We start from the raw sequence: 12,297 nt of genomic DNA on the forward strand, positions 1-12,297 counted from the left end.
TAGAAATAGGAGAGAGTTTTAAATGAGTTTAACTTAATGATGCAGTGCCGAGAAGGGTAAAACTTATAGTTAGATGCATGTTGAACGAAGGAGTTTGCACGCGTGGGTGCTGGTTTGAATTCCAACTATGATTCCACTGCCCTTAGAGAGAGTTACGGCATGAATAAGGAATATAACTAGTGGGGTTACCTAGCAACATGTGGCCCTTGTAAGGATGAAAAATGACTTTTAAGTTTTCGTTTTAGCTGAGTTTGTTAACAGTTGGAAACAGGACAATGGGGAGTGAACTTCTCAACTTTTCCAAAAGAAATATTGGACAAGACTGGAGCTGCAAAGAGGCACGCTCCCAAAGTATCAGTAACGGTCCACATAACCAGGGAATTGGTTCAGAAAGAATTCTTAAGATGGCTGGAGTTAAGTAAACAGAGACCAAAGCATTGTTCAAAATAATTGACGGAAGGGAAACTAAGTGTTGTGAGTAAAAGAGACATTGCAGTAACCAGATTTAAATTTGGATAGGAGACTCCAAAGGCAAATTAAACGTCTGATGCCATTTTAATACAGTCTGGAAATCGACAGTTAAAGCAATTGTGAGCACATTGCACAGTGGTCAAGAGAAACTAATCCTAAAAAGGCTGGTGTAAAATCTTAGAAAGGTTCGCTTGCAAAAGTGGAATGAAAGTGTTGATAAAAGTGTCATCAAGAAAATCTGGTCTAGCGTTTAGAATGCAAACCGGTAAAGGAAAGCACCATTATGAGAGAAGAATTAAAAATGCGATTTGAGGACTGGAGTTTGCAAACTTTCGCGTGGTAGACATCTGCAGGTTCTCTGAGGAGACCATTGTAGATTCTTTGTAATTCGTGTTACTCTTGAAAAGTGTGTGTAATAGTTAATCTAAGGGAAGAGCGAAGTTTATAAGTTTAAGTTTAAAGTTTATCCATTAGAGTCACAAGTAGGCTTGCATTAACACTGCAATGCAGTGACTGCGATTCCCTATTTGGATACACTGAGGGAGAATTTAACAAGGCCCATATGCATAACCAGCATGTCTTTCGTACTTATAGTAGGAAACCAGAGCACCCGTAGGAAACCCGGGCAGACACGCGAGAACGTGCAGACTCCACACACAGTGACCCAAGTCAGGAATTAAACCTCTGTCCCTGGCGTTGTGAAGCAGCAGTGCTAACCACTGTGCCACCGTGCCACCCGTCCATTTATTCACCTTTAATAAATGTTGTCTCCTTGTGAGTAATACGAATTGGCTGTCACGTATCTCAGTTCCTCCATGTTTTATAAACATAAATAAATACATGTTATGGGCTTTTGAGCTAGGATGCCATTCTGTCATCTTCCTATTAGGCTGTAACATCAACTAGGAACGTAACAGGATTAATTGGGCTAGTTTGATTTAAACTATCCTGGCAGGGAGTGGGAACGTATGTGCGGGAACACAAGGGACGGTAGCAAAGATAGAAATGAAAGATAGAAAAGAAAGTAGCAAAACTGGAAGAGGCAACGCGGGCTTGCAGAAAACCGGGCCATAGTACAAAACAGATGTGTAAAAGGACTAAAACGTAAAGTCAACATGCAATGTACCTGACAGCAGAAATAAATGTAAAAGAGTATGGTATGATCGTGATTATGAAGAAGTGGCTGCCGGGTGACCAAGGCTAGGAAATAAATATCCAAGTATGTACAATGATTCGAAAAGAGAGGAAAATGAAAAGGACACGGATTTGCATTGTTAGCAATGGATGAAATCAGTGCAATACTAAGAAAAGATATTGGCTCAGAAAACTAAGATGTAGAATCAGTCTTCGTGGAGCTAAGAAAAAAACAAGTGGCGGAGTCGGAGTCCTCAATAATCCGACGAACAGTCGTGGTAAGTTTGGGGACGGCATTAAATAGAACATTAGAGTTTCGGGTAACAAGGTAAAGGAAAGCACAATTATGAGACAAGAATTTAAATTGTGCTTTTAGGACTGCAGTTTGGAAACTCTCCCCTGAGATTAACTATTACGAGCGATTTTAATTTACAAATAGACTGCGCAAACCAAGTTACCAATAATGCTGTGAAAGATAAGCTCCTGGAGTATTTACGAGATTTGGTTTGGACAAGTACGTCGATGAACCAATGAGGAAACAGATTACAATAAGAACAGAAAATGTTGGAAAATCTCAGCAGTTCTGACAGCATTTGTGGAGAGAGAATAGAGCCAATGTTTCGAGTCTGGTTGACCCTTTGTCAGAGATAAAGACAAGGCAAATAGGACGTGATTTATACTAAGGGTGGGGGGGTGGGGGGAGACGCAATTGACTAAGATGCTATTGACAAAATGACAAAGGGAATGCAAATTGTGGTTATAAATGCTGAGAATGGTGCAAATAGGATCCATTAAGAGACCCGAAAGTGTAAGTGGCAGAACAAAGGCGCAGAGTGTCAATGGATGGCCTGAGGAGAACAGGTTATCTTAGGTTTCGTGTTTGTGCAATCAGAAACTTTTAATTCATGATTTTTTTGAGAGGTGCATTCACGGAAATGAAGCTTGCACAATCAAAAACTTTTCCGTGGATTGCCACTGTGTCATGGAAAGTGTTGAGCATTCAACTGAGCATTCCGGGGCGGCACGTTGGCACAGTGGTTAGCACTGCTGCCTCATTGGGCCAGGGAGCTGCGTTCAGTTGCGGCTTTGGATCATTGTCTATGTGGAGTTTGCACATTCTCCCTGTGTCTGCGTGGTTTTGCTCCGGGTGCTCCTGGTGCCTCCCACAGTCCAAAGATGTGCTGGTTAGGTTAACTGGCCATGCTAAATGGACTCCAGTGTCAGGGGGATTAGCAGGGTAAATATGTAGGATTACAGGAATGGGGCCTGGGTGGGATTGTGGTCGGTGCAGACTCGATGAGCCGAATAGCTTCCATCTGCACTGTAGGGATTCTATAATTCTATGATTCACTGATCCCGAGGGCGATGTCGTCAGGAATTTGTAATCCTGGCAAGGTCAGCTCTGAGAGTAAGGTCGATGGGGAAGAACCAAAGTGCAATCAAAAGCAGGTCCTCAATGGCATATCAAGCGGAAGATACACTCGTGATATCAATACCTACACTCGTGATAAGAATCGCTTCAATGGAGGATGAAGACTGCAGCAGTCAGAAGCTTCCCAATCGTCGACGTTCCTTTGCCGTTGGACTGGACCTAACTTGCTCAAGCACTGTGTGTTTACTGATGTGCATCGGAATTTCCACATGAAAATAAATGATGCACGAGGTGTCAAAAACCGCCCCCCCCCCACCTCTCACCCTCTCCCCTCCCACACCTCCGCCCCCTCCCCTCCACGCACAAATAGATCATGCAATGATCGCGAGAGTTCACGGGATCTAGAAGTCCGTACAATTGGACCAGCACCTAGGCGGTGGAGTTTAATTCGAGCAAGTGGCTAACAATGTCCGCCCAAAAACGTCCAAATCATTTATTGTAATGGAGTGGAATAAAGTTAAAGAGTTGAAGACATCCATCGTCTCATGTTATGAAGAAATCATCGCTTCCAGGACAAGGAAACATCAAAATTGGTTCGCAGAGAATGAGCTCATCATCCAAGACCGAACCAATAAGAAGGCGAATGCTCACTGCGCCTGGTGAAATGATATCCCCAGCAACGCAAAGAAGAGAACTCATCAAACACAAAAGGGGGAGGTACGAAGGGAAACTAGGAGAATCAGGAATCAAAATCAATGTTGGAATGAGAAAGTTAAGGAGTTGCAACTCCGTGCTGACAAGGATGACACCTGTGGCTTCTTCAATGTCACGTAGGCTTTGGTTTCAAACTGGTCTCGAATGAGGATGGATTTCTTTTTGAGAGACAGAGAACACAACGTCCTTTCATGGAAGGAAAACGTTAAATATCTCCTAATGTGGCACGGTGGTTAGCACCGCTCCGTCATGGGCGCCAGGGAACTGGGTTCAATTGCAGCCTTGGGTGGCTGTGTGAAGTTTACACGTTTTCCCCGTGTCTGTGTGGGTTTCCTTCGAGTGCTCCAGTTTCCTCCTACAGTCCAAAGATGTGCAGGTTAGGTGGATTGGCCATGCCAAATTGCTTAGTAGTGTCCAAAGATGTGTAGGTTAGGGGTATTTGTGGGGTTATTAGATGGGTATATTGAGGTATGGCGAGGGTAAGATACACTTGATGGGGAGTCTGTGCAGACCCGATGGGCCGAATGGCCTGCTTCACTGTAGGTATTTTATGTCTCTGAACCATGGTACAATTGTCGATGCGGATGTCCGACTCCCCACCAAAATGATTTTGGACTCCCAGAAAGCTCTCATGAAGTTGAAACTGCTATTAGAAATATGAAGAATGGAAAAGCTGCAAGAGTGATCAGGATTCCAGCAGAGATTTTCACACTTGGAGGATAAGAAATCACACTTACACTCCACCAACATTTACTGAAAATCTGAGACAGAGAAGAAATCCTTGCTGACCTCAGCGATGCTGTCATCGCCACTATATTGAGCAAAGGAGACAAAGCGGATTCTGGGAACGAACTTGAAATCCCCCATCTCTCCCATGGCAGAAATGCCATAGCCTGAATCCTTGCTGTCCGCTTTCTCCCTGTTTCTATAGAAATCCTTCCAGAATGCCAGTGCGGCTTCCAAACAAACCGTGGAACAACAAGCATGGCTTTCAGGGCACGACAAGCTCAAGAGAAATGCAGGAAGCAACATCACCTACTGTGCATAATCTTCACAGATCTGGTCAAGACTGTCGACTCAGTCAATCGGGAAATTCTGTGGAACACCCCATAAAAAGTCAGATGTCCAGAGAAATTCATCAATCCCTTCCGGCCCCTCCACAACAAGATGTCGGTGACTCTTGTCATTCATACAAATATCGAGGCCAAGGCTGGAGTCAAGGAGCCGTATGTCATCGGCACCACCCTCTTCTCCGTTTTCTTTGCACCATACTTCACCTTGTCAAGAGCAAACTCCCTAGTGGAATGTTCAGCTACAGGATGAACAGAAAACTTCTCAACCTCACTGGTTGCAATCCACAAAGTACAAAACACTGACATCTCTCGTGAATCATGAATCAAAATGTCATATCTTTGGAGAGAATCTCAAAGCTATGCTTGATGGCTTCGTGGAAACATACTGAAGAATCGGTCTCAGCCTTGAAGTCAAGATTACTCCAGACTCAAACCAAGGCAAGATCCGGGTTTTCCTCCATCAGGATCAATGGAGAAACTCTCCCACACGTGGAACATTTCCCCTACCTGGGGGGCTACATTTCATCTAAGGCTTACATTGACGTGTAGATCCCAAACCTATTTAATGCAAGAGATCTGCCTTTGGACGCCTATAGATGACGGACTTCAATGACAGGGACATGCTGATACTAAGATACGTTTATATAGGACTGTCGTCCTCCCAACTCTTCAATTCGGCTTAGAAACCTCGACTGAATGCAGACGCCAGTGGAAAGCCCTGGAGAAGTACCAGAAAGTTGTATGGGGTGGATTCTCCGCATCAGCTGTGGCTACAGGCATGCTAACTTTCGCGTCCTTGGAGGTGCCAAGAGCAACAACATCAAGGACATGATCATCCATGACCAACTCCGTGGTTAAGATGTCGGAGTCCCGGCTGCCAAAACAAATCACGTCCAAATCAAGGCAGGAACGCGAATAAGAGGACAAAGGAAGCGCTTCAAGACATTCTGAGGGCTTACCTCAAATAATGCACATTGACGTCACTGCTTGCGAGACCCTTGCGCAGAAGAAATCTACTTGGAGGACCCATCTGTTTGAAACTGCATAATTCTATGAGCGCATCGAATAGCAAGAGGTGGCCGGAAAAGGGGCGTGAGAAACGAATGCCAGTGATCTCGACTCCAAGGACCTGCCGGAAATATCTGCCAAATGAGCAGACAGAGTTTCGGATCAGGATCAGACTCATTAGCCACGCAAGGACGCACAGACCAATGACCAGGAACACAGAATTTCCGAGTGGACAATGATATTTGTTATTGAATGATCACCAAAGAAGAAGATCCTGCGATCTGAAGCATTTTATTGATGATCTTCTTGTGTGAACTCTTCAGGAAAAAGTGACGATAACTTGATAGAATTGTTCTTTGGAATGAGAAGTGAAGTAGTCTATGCGAAACTGGGGTCCTAAACGTCATCAGAGAAAACTAAAGGTATGAGGGGCGAGTTAGCTACGGCATATTGGGGAACGTCAACGAAAGGCATCACGATGGACAGGCAATGTCTAACATTTAAGGAACGAATTAATGCATTGTTGCAATAATACATTCCTTTCTGACACAAAAGCACAAAAGAAATGTGGCTCAACCATGACTAGAAAAGTCAATTAAAGATAGTGTTAGATCCAAAGAGGAGTCATATGAAGTTGCTAAAAAAAAGTAGCAAGCTTTTGCTTGGGAACATTGGGAACATTTCAGAAAATTACCAGGAACATAAAAGTGGACTGCAAAATCGTCTATAAGTATGTAAAAAGAAACAGATTAGACATATGTAGGTTCCATACTATCCAGAACAGGAGAATTTTTAATGCAGAAGAAGAGAGTGACCGCGCTATTAAACAACTACTTAATTTTGTCTTCGCGGTGAAAAATACAAATAACTTCCTAGAATCGCTGGTGGACCAGGAGTCCAGAGAGAAGAAGACATTTGAATACATTGAGCAAAGATGACATGCTGCATCTGCACATGTTCTTGGTGAGACGAGACATCGAGTATTGTGAACAGTCTTGATATCATTACTTATGGGCGGATGACCTGGGCCCAGATATCTTCATACTAGGGCCCCAGTTTGGATATGAGATAACGGGTAAACAACTGGCAAGCGTTTCGATGTGTGATATGAGACTAAATGGTGGAGAATTTTGTGCCTTGGTTTGTCGAATTGCATCTTGGACTTGCCGATATATTTTGTCATTAACGCATGCCAGCCCTTGCGAGTTAATCGTTTATTTCCTCCGATTTGATTGAAATTGCCGCAATAATTTTACTTTACTTGCACATATGGTCAGTTAAACTCTTGCCATAACTGCTGATTTGCTTGTTTTTCAAGAATCGGTAAGTGTTATTGGAAATTGTAGTGTTGATGTAAACCTACTTGTTACATTAATAAATCAAAAATTTTTTAAACTCATGCACTATTGAAATAATTATCACCGAGTTTTGCAAAATGTCTCCAGGGTGTTGCTTTGTAAATGCGCCCTTTGCAGGTTGCATCTTGATCGTTTTATAATGTTTGTAAATTTCCTTCACCTAACGTTCTGGTAATTATGTTTTGTATCATGCGTTTGAGTTCTTTCATCATGTTCACGTCAACTAACTTCACATAACAACAACGTAATCTGGGAATAAAATATGAAAACATTTGGTTATTGATACTTATTGAATAAAGGCATTTTCCTCAGCGCATTCTAATTAAATACTGAATAATTAAATGGAACATCGTTGCTGAAAAGGAAATGTTTAGCTCTATGATTGGTACACGTCAGTGACACGAATAGTAAAAATACAAAACAGCAAGCATGTAGGCAGACACAGCAAAGGAGATTCTGATTCGGGCAGTCAGAAGGTAAGGACAGTCATCAGTATGGCTACCTACATCTATTAGCGTGTTTTCACATGGGACAATATTAGGTGCAGTGCACAATAATTCTACCACTCACGAGAGTGATTTTTGGCATAATAGCCCTGTCTAAAATTTGGATTTCTTATTTGGTCAAGCTAGTGTTATGAACATTCAAATCATTCAATGGTAGGTTTGCTTCGCAGGGTTTTAGGAACAGGAAATCACTTTTGGATGATTCTGGAGATAAACGGACAGAGTACGGATAAGTTCCAGAAATGGGAAGTGACTGATGTGCTGCAGTGTAGCGTAACAGTTCTTTTGAGATAGTTCTCTGACTAAAGGCGTCATTCGAATTACTCCGTGTACGGCAACAACAATATGTGGGATTGTAATGATTGATATTCCTGCCCTGTTTGCACTTTAGCACTACCAAAAATATAATAGTTGCAAGAAATATAAAAGATGTTGAGCCAAAAGTGATGATTAAATAAATATTTAGTTCCGAAAAGTTCCCACGATTACTGGGTTGGCGACCTTGGTTGTAGCGCATTTCAAGAACGTTGGTCAAGACCGAAAAGCAGATGGTAGCCGTGCTGGAGAGGCTGGGTTGCCCATTGTCCTGTACCACGATGATTACTCTTTGCGTGGCAGCGTCTTCGTGTATAAAACTTCGGACTGCCCGGATCTCTCCAGAAAGTAGACCAATGCTGAAAAGACTGGTATCAGAAGCCTCCAACATTTGGAATGTAAGCCGTGTGTTCATGCCAGAATCCGCGTCCGTTGCGATTACCTTGGTGATAATGTCTCCTGGATCTATGGACTGACGATCAATCTCCACTGATGCTAAACTGTTGCACGGTAAAGGTGAAACAATGACCGGTGCATTGTCGTTTTGGTCCAGGATAATGACATTCACGATGGAAGTGCTACTCAGTGGAGGAGATCCAGCATCTTGAGCTTGAACAATGATCTTGAAATTCTTCAGCTGTTCATAGTTAAAGGAAAGCAGCGCATAAATGGCCCCAGTCGCCGAGTTAATTGAAATGGAAGAAGTCGACACATTTTGTACTTGACTTTCCATAAACGAATAGGAAATCACTCCATTCTCAACCAAATCTGGATCCAACGCAGTGACGGCAAATAGGAAAGAACCGGGTTGATTGTTCTCCAGCACAAGCACATCATATGAGAGTTGCGTAAATTTCGGCGCATTATCATTAACATCAGAAATAGACACCAATATGTGCTTGGTTGTTGCGAGCGGAGGAGACCCGTTATCCCAGCATGAAATAGATATGTTGTATTGTGGGTACGTTTCACGATCCAAAATATCATTTGAACTCAATTTATAGTTGTTGCTCAGTGTCTTCTGAAGTTTAAACGGAATATTTACATCAATTTCACATTGAACCTGCCCATTCTCACCAATATCTGGATCCCTTACACTTATTGAGGCTATCAGAGTCCCAGGATGCGCATCTTCTCGAACGGTACTGGAAACTGAAGTCACCTCTACCTCCGGGGTATTGTCATTCACATCAATTAATCGCACCATTACTTTAGTGTGTCCTGCCATTGCGACTACTCCTTTATCCACAGCTTCAACATGAATCTCATGAATATTATTTTCCTCAAAGTCCAGAACTCCTTCAACTCTGATCTCTCCGGTTCCTCGGTCCACTCTGAACAGCTCACGAGTCCGTTGTGATGTGTGACTGGTGAAAGAATATGCTAATTCAGCATTTGTGCCTTCATCTAAATCAAGAGCATTGACTTTTATCACTAACGTACCTTTCGGGGCGTTTTCAAGTACATTAGTCCGATACATTTCATGATCAAATACAGGCACATTATCATTAGCGTCCACAACACTGATGATAATCTGAGCAGTACCAAATCTGTGCGGATTACCACCGTCAATGGCCGTCAACACAAGATGAAATGTTGACTGCTGCTCACGATCCAAAGGTGTTTCTAAGGATAATCCTGCCATTTTACTCCCATCGCTTTTTGTCAGCACTTTGAGGCCAAAGTGTGCGTTTGGACTGATCTGGTAATTACTAATAGCGTTTGTACCAACATCCGGATCGTACGCGCTCTCGAGAGGATAACGCGCCCCCGGAGCGGTAAATTCAATAATCCGGAAAGAATAAACGTCCTTCGAAAAACTGGGTGAATTGTCATTCACATCCAAGATCTCCACTTCAACGCGATGCATTTCCAGCGGATTGTCGAGCGCAATTTGAAAAGAAAGGGAACAGGCGGAGCGTTTTCTACAAAGGTTCTCCCTGTCGATTCTTTCTTTGACAAATAAAATTCCATTTTCGAGATTTACCTCCATGTGTTGGTTGCGATCATCGGAAACCAGCCGAAACTTGCGAGCCGATAACTGCAGAATGTTTAGTTTTAAATCATCAGCGATATTCCCAACAAAGGCTCCATGTTCCAGTTCCTCTGGAATCGCGTAGCGAATCTGTCCCCAGACCAGATCCGACGCGCAAAGCAGGAGGAAGAAAGACGCCCAGCTCTCCGCTGTATGTGCCATTGTTCTGCGCTGGATTTTGTCGTAACAGTGCTAAATATCTGCCAGTCGGCAATATTAACTGAACAAAAGAATAAGCGAATGTTGCCCTCTGCACTAATCCAGAGCTGAGAAATACTGATCAATCAGTTATCTTTTCCAAAAAGGGTCGCATAACATAAACGCAGGAACAGGCTGCACGTCTCGCTCTCTCTCTCCGCCTCTGTTCTGCGTTTCCCTGCCGGAGCAGGGTCCAGATCTCTCGCAACATCTCAACTTCTTATTGGTAGACAGCGACACAATGTGTCCTAACCAACAACTGCAGCAACAGTTCTTAAAGCAGAACTACTTCAAAAATATTTTCATCCAGAGATCCAATATGTTTAGCAGTGCGCAAATGGTATATTGAAATGTACAATATTAATAATATTGGTGATATCTTTTTTTTTAATGTGCACGATGTATAATGTCTGAATAATGCGGGCAGTCTTTCTAATAAAATTTCACAGCAGCACATAATTTGATAAATACCTTAACGGTGGCATTTCCGTTCTCTTACAGTTTAGACTAATTATCTTCGTTTGGTGATCTCTGCTCTCCTGCACTGCTGGCCACTTAAGAATCCGGATTTAGTCTCTCTGTCCTTGGCAGCCGTGAGATCAGGATGGTAAATTTTGGAATGTCCTCTCAAAACTTCTCCAGCTGCATGAATTTCTCTCCTCTTTGAAGACGATATTGAAGACCTACGTTTTGGGACGTGAGAATTAAAGATCTTAGTCACCTCTCCTTATCTGACCCCGGTTTGAGATTTCGTTTGATAATGCGCTTGTGATTTATTCAGGATGCAGTACTACGTTGAAAGGCGCTATATCAATGCAAGTTGTTGGTACTGTTGAGGTGTGCTTACAGTGTATTTGTTTCCGTGCTTGATATTTCCTGTCGTCCCCTTTTGGTGAGCAATATTTGGTGAGTACTGTTGTTCCGTAAGCAGATCAATGTACTTCCAGTCAAATATTCACACGTTACGCATCCTCAATTAACTTTGGATGTCGTTTACCGTCAGTGGGTTAGTTTCCATAATTTGCATTCGGTTTGTGACCTTCATAATCGTTCATTCGTAAATATTTTCGCAGGTACTACATTAGATGTTTACCTTCAATTGCCTCTGACGTTTCCAGGACTCAAAAACAGCGCCGCAAAATTAACATTACAGAGGTTGATAAAACTATATCTATATTTCAATTGTTGGCATTGACGTGCTCATCATGCCTTTCCGTCTTCTTAAATCTTTGCATACAATTCATCAGAGCATCAGCTTCAACACACTCATTACAGCTGCTCAGAATAAAATCTGTCAACGCAACAAGGATAGGTCAATGGATACAGAACTCTGCAGCATACTTAGATATAGAACAATGCGAAAGTAAATGTGCCTCATATTTACTGTGATCTCCTGAACTTATCCGGCAGGTTTGGAGATTTATTTTCCTCAAAAAGGTCGAGGTATTTCTTATCTTACTTGACGATTCTCCTCTCCCACGGTATTGCATGGCGGACGGCCTGAGGGAAGAATGGTGGGTCATTATGAAGGAAAAGGTTGTGACTGAACAGTAGAGTTTCAAAAGGGCAGACTGTATTTTCCTGCTCATATTGTTAGATGGGCCTACTTGCTACAAAGTCATATAAATAAAGCTAAATGCAATGGGGAATAATTTTAAATTCCACATTGTTGAAAGGATCGTCCATGCACCAAGCTAAAAATAGATTGTTCGGCAACTGCATTTGTGTTGGTGAAAAAGGTTTCTTCGAATGTTCTACGCCATTTTCTTTTCAAATTGCACCATAAATAACATGTCCATGCCAACATACGTGCCAAGTATGCGATGCTAATCATTTACAATTTTGATTGAAAGCATTGTGATTATCCACAATGTTGCGAATCCTTCCATTATCGAAACGTACATCAATTGCTAAGTCTCCTTTGTCAAACACGTTCTTGATGTCAAAATGCTAGAATTATGGTCGTCCATCGGACGTCCACTTTTTTTATCTCACTTTAAATGCTCGACATCATGCTCTCAGCATCACAGATGGAGATTTGTTTTCAATGTTTCCATTACCTGGAAATAATATTACTGTCGCAAATAAGTCAGGTTTATTGTGAATCAGATTT

The 12,297-nt window shown here is 42.4% G+C and overlaps 1 pseudogene across 1 annotated transcript; it reads right to left on the reverse strand.

Annotated features, from left to right (window-relative positions):
* Window positions 1-6,539: 6,539 nt before the first annotated feature.
* Window positions 6,540-10,257, reverse strand: LOC144505437 (protocadherin alpha-C2 pseudogene; annotated as a pseudogene). Its single transcript, XR_013499812.1, has one exon. The product of XR_013499812.1 is annotated as a protocadherin alpha-C2 pseudogene (transcript).
* Between the last annotated feature and the right edge of the window lie 2,040 nt (window positions 10,258-12,297).

This window comes from Mustelus asterias, chromosome 16 (assembly GCF_964213995.1).
Source record: "Mustelus asterias chromosome 16, sMusAst1.hap1.1, whole genome shotgun sequence".
Taxonomy (NCBI): Eukaryota; Metazoa; Chordata; class Chondrichthyes; order Carcharhiniformes; family Triakidae; genus Mustelus; species Mustelus asterias.